The 11,302-nt window shown below is 38.4% G+C and overlaps 1 pseudogene across 1 annotated transcript; it reads left to right on the top strand.

Annotated features, from left to right (window-relative positions):
- The first annotated feature begins 350 nt into the window (after positions 1–350).
- On the top strand, positions 351–9,967 carry LOC306663453 (pyruvate kinase PKM-like; annotated as a pseudogene). Its single transcript has 2 exons — positions 351–451; positions 8,357–9,967. The product of its transcript is annotated as a pyruvate kinase PKM-like (transcript).
- The last annotated feature ends 1,335 nt before the right edge of the window (positions 9,968–11,302 follow it).

Below are 11,302 nucleotides of genomic sequence, written 5' to 3'. Positions count from 1 at the left end.
TCAGTTTTATAAAGTGCTTTTTTAAAAAACCATAAGAAAATAAATGTTTTCACAAGTTCCATTGCTATATTCTGAAATATGAAACATTATTCATGATAATATAATTAACTTAAGAAATGTTAATTACCTACTTGTCTTGTGCTGAACACTTTTCTTGACACTGTGTATTTAATTATGAAAAGGCAGAGAAGTCCCTATTCCTATTCTGGGACAAGACAGATCACATATACAAACACACACACATATATCAACTGTATGAGGTTGATAGAGAAGACAATACAACCCTATGTTGATTGAGAAACCACTGGAGAAGGGATTCAGGCAGAGCTGTTGGAACTTTGGATAGGTGGATGAAGAATGATTCTCTAAAAGTTGTCAGCCATATGAAGAGCTGGGAAAGAGCTCTCCAGCAAGACAAGGCAATGATGTCAAAAACTGCAATGACTATGGTGTGAGTAGCGTGAATAGAAAACATAGGAAAGCGCTAGATAGTGCAGGACGTGGAAGGCAAGAGGGAAAGTTAATTTCATCTTAGAAATAATGGTAGATCATTGGATGAGAAATGCTGTTATTTTGGAAGAAGTGTAAATAGAAGAGAAAATCTTCTCTTCTAAGCAGGAGAAAATCAGGAATCCTTGGTAAGCTCTTTCTGGTCCAGGAGAGAAATGAGAAAAGTGGTAATGAAGATGAAGAAAGGTGGTCATGTTTAAATACACTTTGCATGAAGAACAAAAAGGACCTGTTATAGCAGTGTTGAGGAAAAGGCAAGAATCAAAGGTGAGAAGGGATGGTGCCATTTTCTGAGATCAGGAAAAAAAGAAAATTGTTTAAGTGAAGTGTGGGTGAGGGGACTCGGGAGTTATTTTAGGGCATGCTATGTTTATGGGGACCTCAGACATAAATGAGGGTGTAGTCAGAGTTGAACTCACATAGACCTTAAGGCTGTCATCATACTGACATCTGAAGAGTTAGTGTTAATTTAGGCAAAAATGCCCTGCATTGACCTGACCTAGTGGTAAAAAATCCTTCATTCCTGGACTCTCCTAAATTACAGTATCAAATTTGTTAGATGATAGACCTTTTTCAGAAGGCTATCGTGGGAAATGAGTTTGTTCGTTATGTGTCAAATAAAGAAAACTCTGGCTGACACAGGTTTCTTATAAGCACAAAGCCAGAGATGCCGTTGCCACAGGGCTAGGTCTGGTAGGTTGTGGGACATGGGAGATTTGAGCAGAGAACAGATGAATGAGGATCCAGTGGGAAGTATTTGGTGTTTACATGGAAAACAGTTCTGGAGATGGCACCAAGAATGACTGAACAGTTGGAAAAGATGTAAAAGAGAAACTTTTCCAGTGATTTTCTTCAAAGTGGGAAGACATGTCCATTAGGGGATCTTGAAATCTAGTGTCTCCAAACACTTATGCTGGACATAAGTTTTCCTCTCCTCCACCTTCCACTTACAAAACAACCAATGGTTAACTTCAAATGACATCTTGAGGTTTTTAAAATTGTTCCTTTTGCTTTTGTCCTCAAATAAATATGCTAATAAAATGTGAAATGATAAAAAAGAAAGAAATGGGGCCAAGAAGGAAAAAACACAGCATGACAGTGAAGTCGATGTATTTTGTGTTTTTAGATAAACAAGGCTTTGCAAATATTCAGACTTGGATGGGTGTATTTTTAAAACCCACCTATGATTGCTTTTGCAGGTCCTTTAAGATAAATCGGAGTCATTGTGCACAGAACATTAAAATATGTCTTAACAGTTCCTTCTTCTCTTTTCAGAAGATAATACTTCCCAAGAAAGGTGAAATGCGTATGGGCATGTGTGTGTGTGTGTGTGTGTGTGTGTGTGTGTAAGAGAGAGAAAGAGGCAGAGGAATCATGGCAATTGATCTTTGGAACTGGGGATCCTGAAGCTGGCATCATAACTTTGAGTTTGAAGGCTTCCACAGAGCGGGTTGGCTCAGTGCAGCTGTCCTGCTGTCCTGCCTAGCCAGCAGAGTTGCACACTTGCTCTTTCCATCTGAGCTGTTACACAGAGAGCAGGTTTTGGAGCAGGTTCTTATAGCACAAAGCCATCATGACTGAAGCCTGATGCTCCAAACACAGACACATTATCTCTTCCACAAATGTTTAAGCAAAAAGAGAATGTACTGAAGGGGGAAATTATTGTCTTTTTATTTTCTTCTTTTCATTTTCTTCTCTAGCAAAAGCACAACTCGTATGGTGTTTTGACTTGCAGAAAATGAAAAACAAAGATTTATTCTGAAACTGTTAATTGTGTAAAAGCATTTTCAAAGAAAGCAAAAGTTCTTTTATTAGCATGGGAAAACTTTTGAAGAGAAGCATCAACCATTTTCCTTAGAATCCTTCATCCTAATAAAACAGATATTTGTACAAGATTCATCAAAATATATCTGTCAAAAAAAATTGCCATATCAAGTTGACTTTTCAAGTTTCTATAGTGTCATAATTAAAGTTAGTGTAATTTCTAAAGTAGAAACATGTTTATATGAAACAGTGTATTCTGATTTTTGTTAGATATTGATTTCAAATCATCATAACCTGATTAATGCAGTTAATATTATTTGTACTTTGGTATTAATATTAAATAAATAAGATATGCATTTCTTCTAGTCCAAAGAAAAGATAAAAAGAATTATAAAACCACATGATTGGAAATGTACACAGAATTAATTGTTCCAAAAATTAACATTTAAAATTTGCCTGTGGCTTTTCCCGGAGCTTCCTAACCTCTTGACTCTAGCAACCTGATCATGAAAAAGGAAGGCTCCTACTTCCAAATATTATTCCCCGGAATTCTTTTTGGGGGGGCAAGAATTTTTAGACAAAGCATGTATTGAATAGAGATCCAGCATCTGCATTATTACACACCAAACCACTCTATGCTTCGGTGCCCACTTCAGGTGGGCACCTGACATTGGAGATGTTTGCTCCCTATAAACAGCAGGACTTGTCCACTTCACTTGGCTGAGGGAAGAATGTGTTGCTCAGTTGACTTCAGAAATAATAAGCCCAAATGGAGTATTGGCATAATTGACATCTCTGAGGAGTCCATAACATCATTTTATGGAAATGTATACCTTCTTTTCGACCTTTGCACAAAGGAAGAAAAAAAAGAACACTGTGACAGCTGGAAGAGGCTGTTTAATTTTTACAGCTACATGAATAGGAAGTTGGTCAGCTAGCATTTGCTGAAAAGGGAATGAATAAACAAAATCAAACTTCAAAATCTGAGGGAAGAATAGAAATCCAAATACCCTTACTTATCCGGGAGTTATAATGGTCAGAAAAATTGTGGAATAAAACAATCCTTCCCTCTGCTTCCATCAAATATGTCCTTTGTAATGTTGACCTTTTGGGAAAACTCATTTCTATGTTGTATTCCCTTCTCAGCCAAGTAAATGTATCACGTGATTATAATGCCATTTAATCCAGCATAATTATAATAGTATTTACAGTAGGACCTAGTCATCAGAAAAGCCCCTCTGTCCTAGGAGGCAAAAGCCTTGTGGAATCCAGGCAATACATCACCAGGGGAGAATAAGGTCCCATTGATCACCAATGACAGGGACAGAAGAAACTGTTTCCTTAAGAATGACACATTAAGTAAAACATCATGGGAAAAAACCAAGGCAGTTCCTTGATGCATGCTCATAGATTGATGTTTTAGTGAAGAAGCAAAGGGGCAAAAGGAATCTTGGGAATCACATTGCCTGTCTTTCAGTCATCAAAATATGTTTTCACTCTCCTGCTCTCTTTGCCTGCTTTCCTCTGCCAAAGTGAGAGGTGAATCACTTTTGTTCTGCTGTGATTATTTTTACCCCTCAAAACACAGCTTAAGGGCTCAATTTTAGGCCATAATTGCACACAGAGGCAACTTGTTAAAAAGGTTAAAAAAAAAAAAAAAAAGAAAGAAAGAAAGAAAAAGAAGAAAAAGAAAAGGAAAAAAAAACCCTTCTCAAGTCCCAGTAAATATCAAGCAGAAGATGAGTCAGGTTTAAGTGAAAGCAGAGGAAACATTAACCATTTCTTACTAGAAACACATTATTTATTTCACTGCACCTAATCTACCCCACTGGGTTCTTTGTCTTTACTTCAATGTATTTCTATGCAGTGCTCAAACTACAGTAAGTTTCCACCTTTGCAAACAGCTCTAAATCCAGAACTACATTTGTAAACCAGTGTTTGAATTCAGAATGTGTTTTAACATAGTGGGAAAATACTACATGTGGAATTTAGATTTTTAGGCTAAGGGCAATTTCATTTTAATGTACATACAATAATAGGTATTTATGTTTGCAATGAAAATTGTAGAACTCAATATTCTTAAAATACTAATAATTACACTGAGAGAAAAACATTTAAACTGTTGCTCCCGTTTGTCGAAGTGCACAGCTGAAAATAAAATGACTTAACAATATTAAATTTGAGCACACGGTAAAGATGTATTGCCTGTAGAGGTAAGAATAATCCAAAACTTCAGCTTTAGATTTTGATACTAGAAAAAACAAAAGTATCAGTCTCAAACCAATCATATTTTGAAAAATTACTAATGACATCATCAGCACACGTATTTATTTTGTCTGTATCTTCTTGCTTCATCAAGAGATTTGACCAAATTTTCCCATAATTTCATTGCACTCTGTACACCAATTAGAGTTTTCCACCTTTATTTGACACAAGGTAAATAAAATGATCTCTCAGACACAATAACTGAGTTTTGTGACCACTTTGAAGCATATCCCTGAAGTTAGTCTTTCTTGGATCCTGCACTGACTTGTACAGCTGGCCAATGAGAATGTTCTACCTGGGGACACTATATCTCTCTTTGTCAGGACCTACAACAAGCACTCTAGAGATATCCTATTTTGACCTTTGAAGTTTGGCAGTAGAGGAAAAAAACACACATACTGGGTTTGAAAGATATTTCATGGAGCATGAGAGAAACTACTTTGTCGAGAGCTTCTGTACTTCCTCCAGTCGTCCATTTCCACAGAAGCTGCAGGGATTTTGTAAACACCAGATCACAACCCTATCATGGCTTCAAATCATACATAGAGTAAAATCTAAACTCAGTTCATCCTAGTACATGTTATATATGACTCCTGTCACTTCTCCAAATATTCTGGCTCCACTCCCCATCTGTTTCCCTTTCCTTGGGTGGTACTGACTGACCATGCCAAGCTCTTCCACATCTGAGTACCATTTACTCCTTTATTCTGCCTAAAGTACTTTGTCTATAGTATTTTAGCTAGTTCCTTACATTTTTCTGCTCTCTACAAAGTGCCCCTGACTTTCTTCCCTCTGTTTTCTATCATCATAATCTATACTTTCAGAATCACTTGTCTAAAATCAGATTATTTGTCTTCCATGTCCCTGCCGATGGTCCTAACTCCTGACCAGAGTGACGGAAGCTCCATGAGGGTAGGGACCACTTACACCTTAGTGATCACTGCTTGTGCATGGCCTAGCCCAGTGCCTGGAAAACAGCAAACAATAAATGTACATTAAATGAATGAACAGCTAATGATGTCAAAGAGACATTCTTAAATTCATACCGATGTATATGATCATTATGCTACTATTAAACATTGTTATAATTAAATCATTCTGTGGCCTACAGGAAGAAAATTCACCCTTTTCAAAAGAAATGCCAAGTTCAAGAAGTGAAAGTTCAAGCTAAAAGGAAGTCACAAAGTCTGAAAGCACTTTAAGCCAATCCTTTCAAAAATGAACTGAAAGGAAAGGTTAAAGGCATTGGGGATTTTTAGCCTACCAAATAGAGACCTAGGAGATTAGTTAATTATTGTCTTCACATTTTGAAGACATCATGAAAATGTCAAGCTTTTATCCATCCATGAAGGGGAAAGAAAAGGAAACAGACCTAAATTCAAGTTGGAGATAATTAGAGCGAACCAAAGACTTTCTTGGCCACAAGAGAAAGGGTTCCTAAAAATGCTTTGGGGATATATGTGGCCAAAATTCTGACAGGACAGAGTTGAAAACATCTATTCTGAATATGTAGAAGATAACTTGTGAATGTGTAGGAATGCCTGGATGGCCTTATTTGTCTAAAGGATGTGTTTAGCAATATAAGGTTAACAGAAATTGGCATACATGTACAAAAAATATAAATGTATATAAATACATGCTTTATTCTTTTCTAGGCTCTACCCACCTACCATTCTTTACTTCACTGTCTCATAAGCAGCTGAGTTTAACAAGCAGTGCTCACACAGAAGCAGAAAGGGTTGTGATTTGTCATGGCTAATCCCCCTTCCCCTTCTCTCCTCTCACTTTCTTTACATGGGATATCTCAAAGGAAGAACAGAAGATAAATGTCCAGTCAAAACTAACACTGGTACAAGAAATATTTCTTCCAGCTACTCTATGAAACCAGAAATACTGTCTTCTACTCTATTATTAGCCACTTTCATTAATTTCACGTTACTGAACATTTATTATTTGCCAGGTACTTTTTGAAGAGCTTACATGAATTACTTCACTTAAATCTCACAACTACTTGAGGAAATTGAGCCTCAGAAAGGTGAAATTTATTTGCTTAAGTTAATACAGAGAGTAAATGGTAGTTCCAAGCCCAGAATGCACCCTCTCAGACTATGTTGGCTATGTTCTGAACCATGGTCCTGGAATAAACTGGAATACACTACAAACAGAAAATAATCCATTACACACAGATAGCATTTGAATTTATAAGGGAGCATTATTGTCTTCCTGGGTCCCACAAGTAAACAATGATTTCTTCCTTCTCCCCAAAGTGTCTCCCTTGAGAATCACCTCCCATCCAACATTATTCAGCACTGGACCCCAGCCATCAAATGTTAAGTCACTTCATTTAAATATTAGATCCATTACCATGTTGGGATTCAGAACAGTTCTAAGAGTGTGAATTGGGGAAAGGCCCAGTGGCCAGCTCTGTTTTCAGCATCCCGGTACTGTGCTCTTTTGGAGATGCCCAATGGAATTAGAGTCAAATGAAGATATTCCCATGAATACACAGAAATTAAATAATATTATTATTATCGTGCAAAAAGCATTAGGTTCCACCCCATTTAGGGTTTCTTGGATATAATACAGCAGGACATAATAATTTTTAAGTGTATATTAGGATCATCCTAATATTTCTCCTATGGATTTCACAAAACATAGAATTATAAATGTGCACAAAGTTTAGTGCAAAGATTATTCATTGCAGTTTTGTTTGAAGCATTAATAATAAATGAAAGAAAGCTACAAATATCCAGACAGATTAGCTAAGTTAATTGTGGTACATCAATACAACATGATATAAGAAAAGTACGGATAGTATCATTTTAAAAGTTTTCACAATACATTAAGTGAAAAATCAGTAAATAAGGCTGGGGTTGTGGTTCAGTGGTACAGCACTTGACTGGCACATATGAGGCATTGGATTCAATCCTCAGCACCACATATAAAATAAATAAATAAAAGAAATGTGCTGTGTTCATCTACCAAAAAAAATTATTTTTAAATCAGTAAACAAACCATATACACTATGGATTTGATTTTGGAAAACACTTTTAAAATGTATACAACCATGAATAGAACAAAAAATGATGCATGAAAAATTAATATAGTTATCAACACATATTAGAATTGCATATTAATTTTATTTCTCTTGCCTGTGTTTCCTGAAGATCAGAATGCATTACTTTCATTATAATTAAACTGAAAAAAAAAAAACAATCAGGCTACCAAAGAGTCCCACATAAAGAGTATACACTTCTGTTTATAACAAATTAATATTTGATTCACATGAATTTAATAAAGCATATGCTAAAACATCTCCCATTTGTTCAGAAGTAGAAAGATTTATCACAAGTTTCAAAATACAGCAATTTCCTATTTTCATCTTTTCATGGAATTTGGTAAGAAAATTTCAGTGTGACTTTCAGTATTTACAGACATAGTAAGTGGCCAAGCAACCCCAGCGGGGCAGAGGAAGATAGCTGACATGCCCTGGAAGAAAATATTGAATACGTGTTAGTGATTTGGAAAAGAACCAGAAATTAATTGAAATTAACCAGAAATTAAATATATTGGGAGGGACCAACCATGCAGAATATCAAAATATTTTTAAAGCTAGAGAAATAAACCCTCCGATTAATGATTATTTAGTATATGGGGAAATAGTGTTTCAAATCAGCTGTAGATTTTGAGCTCTTTAATAAATGATGTTCTGATAACTAATCACTCATTGGAAATAAAAAGAGTAAAAACAAATTCCTATCTCACACCATTTCGAAAAGTAAATTTGAATAGTCTTCTGACCTCTCTGCTTTTGCAGCACAGCCAGAGCAGGAGTACACCAGAGGACCTCAGAAGCCATGCAGAAGTCCCATAGTGCAACTGGGGTTGCCTTCATTCAGACCCAGCCATGGCTGACACCTGTGGAACACCTGTGCTGCCTGGACATTGACTCTCCTCCCATCACAGCCCAGAACACCGGCATTATTTGTACTATTGACCCAGCTTCCCCATCAGTGGAGACTCAGGAGATGATTGCATCTGGAATGAATGTGGCTCATCTGAACTTCTCTCCCCAAAATCAAGAGTACCACCTAGAGACAATCAAGAACGTGCCCACAGTCATGGAAAGTTTTGCTTCTGACCCCATTCTCTATCATCCCATTTCTGTGGCTCTGGACACTAAAAGATCTGAGATCCAAACTAGACTCATCAAGGGCAGCAACACCGCAGAAGTGGAGCTGAAGAAGGGATCTACTCTTAAGATCACCCTGGATAATGCCGACATGGAGAAGTGTGAGGAGAACATTCTATGATTGGACTACAAGAACATTTGCAAAATGGTGGAAGAGGGTAGCAAGATCTAGGTGGATGATGGGCTTATTTCTCTGCAGGTGAAAGAGAAAGGAGCTGACTTCCTGGTGACAGAGGTGGAAAATGGTGGCTCCTTGAGCAGCAAGAAGGGTGTGAACCTTCCCTGGGTGGCTGTGGATCTGCCTGCTATGTCAGAAAAAGACATTCAGCATCTGAAGTTTGGGGTTGAGCAGGATGTTGACATGATGTTTGTGTCTTTCATTTGCAAGGCATCTGATGTCCATGAATTTAGGAAGGTCTCGGAAGAGAAAGGAAAGAACATCAAGATTATCAGCAAAATTGAGAATCACAAAGGAGTTCAGAGGTTTGATGACATCCTGGAAGCCAGCAATGGGATCATGGTGGTTTGTGGTCATCTAGGCTTTGAGATTCCTGCAGAAAAGTTCTTGCTCAGAAGATGATGATTGGGTGGTGCAACTGAGCTGGGAAGCCTGTCATCTGTGCTACACAGATGCTGGAGAGCATGATCAAGAAGCTCTATCCCACCCGGGCTAAGGGCAGTGATATGGCCAATACAGTCCTAGATAGAGTTGACTGCATCATGCTGTCTGGAGAAACAGCCAAAGGCGACTACCCTCTAGAGGCTGTTTGCTTGCAGCACCTGATTGCCCATGAGGCAGAGGCTGCCATTCACCACTTTCAATTATTTGAGGAGCTCCACCTCTTGGTGCTCATTACCAGAAACCCCACATAAGCTACTGCTGTGGGTGCTTTGGAGGCCTCCTTCAAGTGCTGCAGTGGGGCCATTATCATCCTCACCAACTCTGGCGGGTCTGCTCACCAGGTGGCCAGATACCACCATGTACTCCCATCATTACTGTGACACCCAATCACCAGACAACCTGCCAGGCCAACCTGTACCCTGGCATCTTCTCTGTGGTATGTAATGACCCATCCAGGATGCCTGGACTGAGGATGAGGATCTCTGAGAGAACTTGGCCATGAATGTATGCAAGGTTTGAGGTTAAATCAAGAAGGGAGATGTGGTCATTGTCCCGACTAGATGGCACCCTGGCTCTGGCTTCACCAATACCACACATGGGTGCCTGTGCCATGATGATCCCTGGATCCCCTTCTTCCCCTGTCCTATCCCCTTCCTCACCCCATCCATTAGGCCAGCAATGCTTGTAGTGGGCTGTAGTGTGGCAATAGTGGCTGGGGCACCAGGGAAGATTAATACCTCTGTGAAAAGGCTAGTTTTAAATCCTGCTGGGGTGGGATAGTCCAGAGCCTGGCTGCATAATGTGACCCCACCCAAGAAGGTGCAAAAGAGGAATGTAAGAATGGGGGCCCCCAGAGCTATTGAAAGAAGGTAACAACTCCTCCTTTGTTTACTTTGTTTAGTTCCTATAAAAAGTAGATGCCCAGGTGCCAAAAATATGCAATGGAGAAAAGATAGCCTCTTCAACAAATGGTGCTGGGAAAACTGGAAATCCATATGCAACAGAATGAAACTAAACCCCTATCTCTCATCCTGCGCAAAAATCAACTCACAATGGATCAAGGACCTTGAAATCAGACCAGAGACCCTGCATCTTATAGAAGAAAAAGTAGGTCCAAATCTTCACCTTGTTGGCTTAGGATCAGACTTCCTTAACAGGACTCCCATAGCACAAGAAATAAAAGCAAGAATCAACAACTGGGATAGATTCAAACTACATAGCTTTCTCTCAGCAAAGGAAACTATCAGCAATGCGAAGAGAGAGCCTACAGAGTGGGAGAATATCTTTGCCACTCATACTTCAGATAAAGCACTAATTTCCAGAATATATAAAGAACTCAAAAAGCTCTACACCAAGAATACAAATAACCCAGTCAACAAATGGGCTAAGGAAATGAACAGACACTTCACAGAAGAAGAAGTACAAGCAATCAACAAACATATGAAAAAATGTTCACCATCTTTAGTAATAAGAGAAATGCAAATCAAAACTACACTAAGATTCCATCTCACCCCAATTAGAATGGTGATTATCAAGAATACAAGCAACAATAGGTGTTGGAGAGGATGTGGGGAAAAAGGTACACTCATACATTGCTGGTGGGACTGCAAATTAGTGCAGCCACTCAGGAAAGCAATGTGGAGATTCCTTAGAAAACTTGGAATGGACCTACCATTTGACCCAGCTATCCCACTCCTTGGCCTATACCCAAAGGACTTAAAATCAGCATGCTACAGAGATACAGCTAAATCAATGTTCATAGCTGCTCAATTCACAATAGCCAAACTATGGAACCAAGCTAGATGCCCGTCAATTGATGAATGGATAAAGAAACTGTGATATATATATACATACACACACACACACACACACAATGGAATATTACTCAGCTATGAAGAATAATAAAATTATGGCATTTGCAGGCAAATGGATGAAATTGGAGAATATCA

The sequence above is a fragment of the Sciurus vulgaris genome (genome assembly GCF_902686455.1).
Source record: "Sciurus vulgaris genome assembly, chromosome: 6".
Taxonomy (NCBI): Eukaryota; Metazoa; Chordata; class Mammalia; order Rodentia; family Sciuridae; genus Sciurus; species Sciurus vulgaris.
The sequence above is the reverse complement of the archived record's forward strand: the minus strand, read 5'-3'. Positions and strand labels throughout refer to the sequence as shown.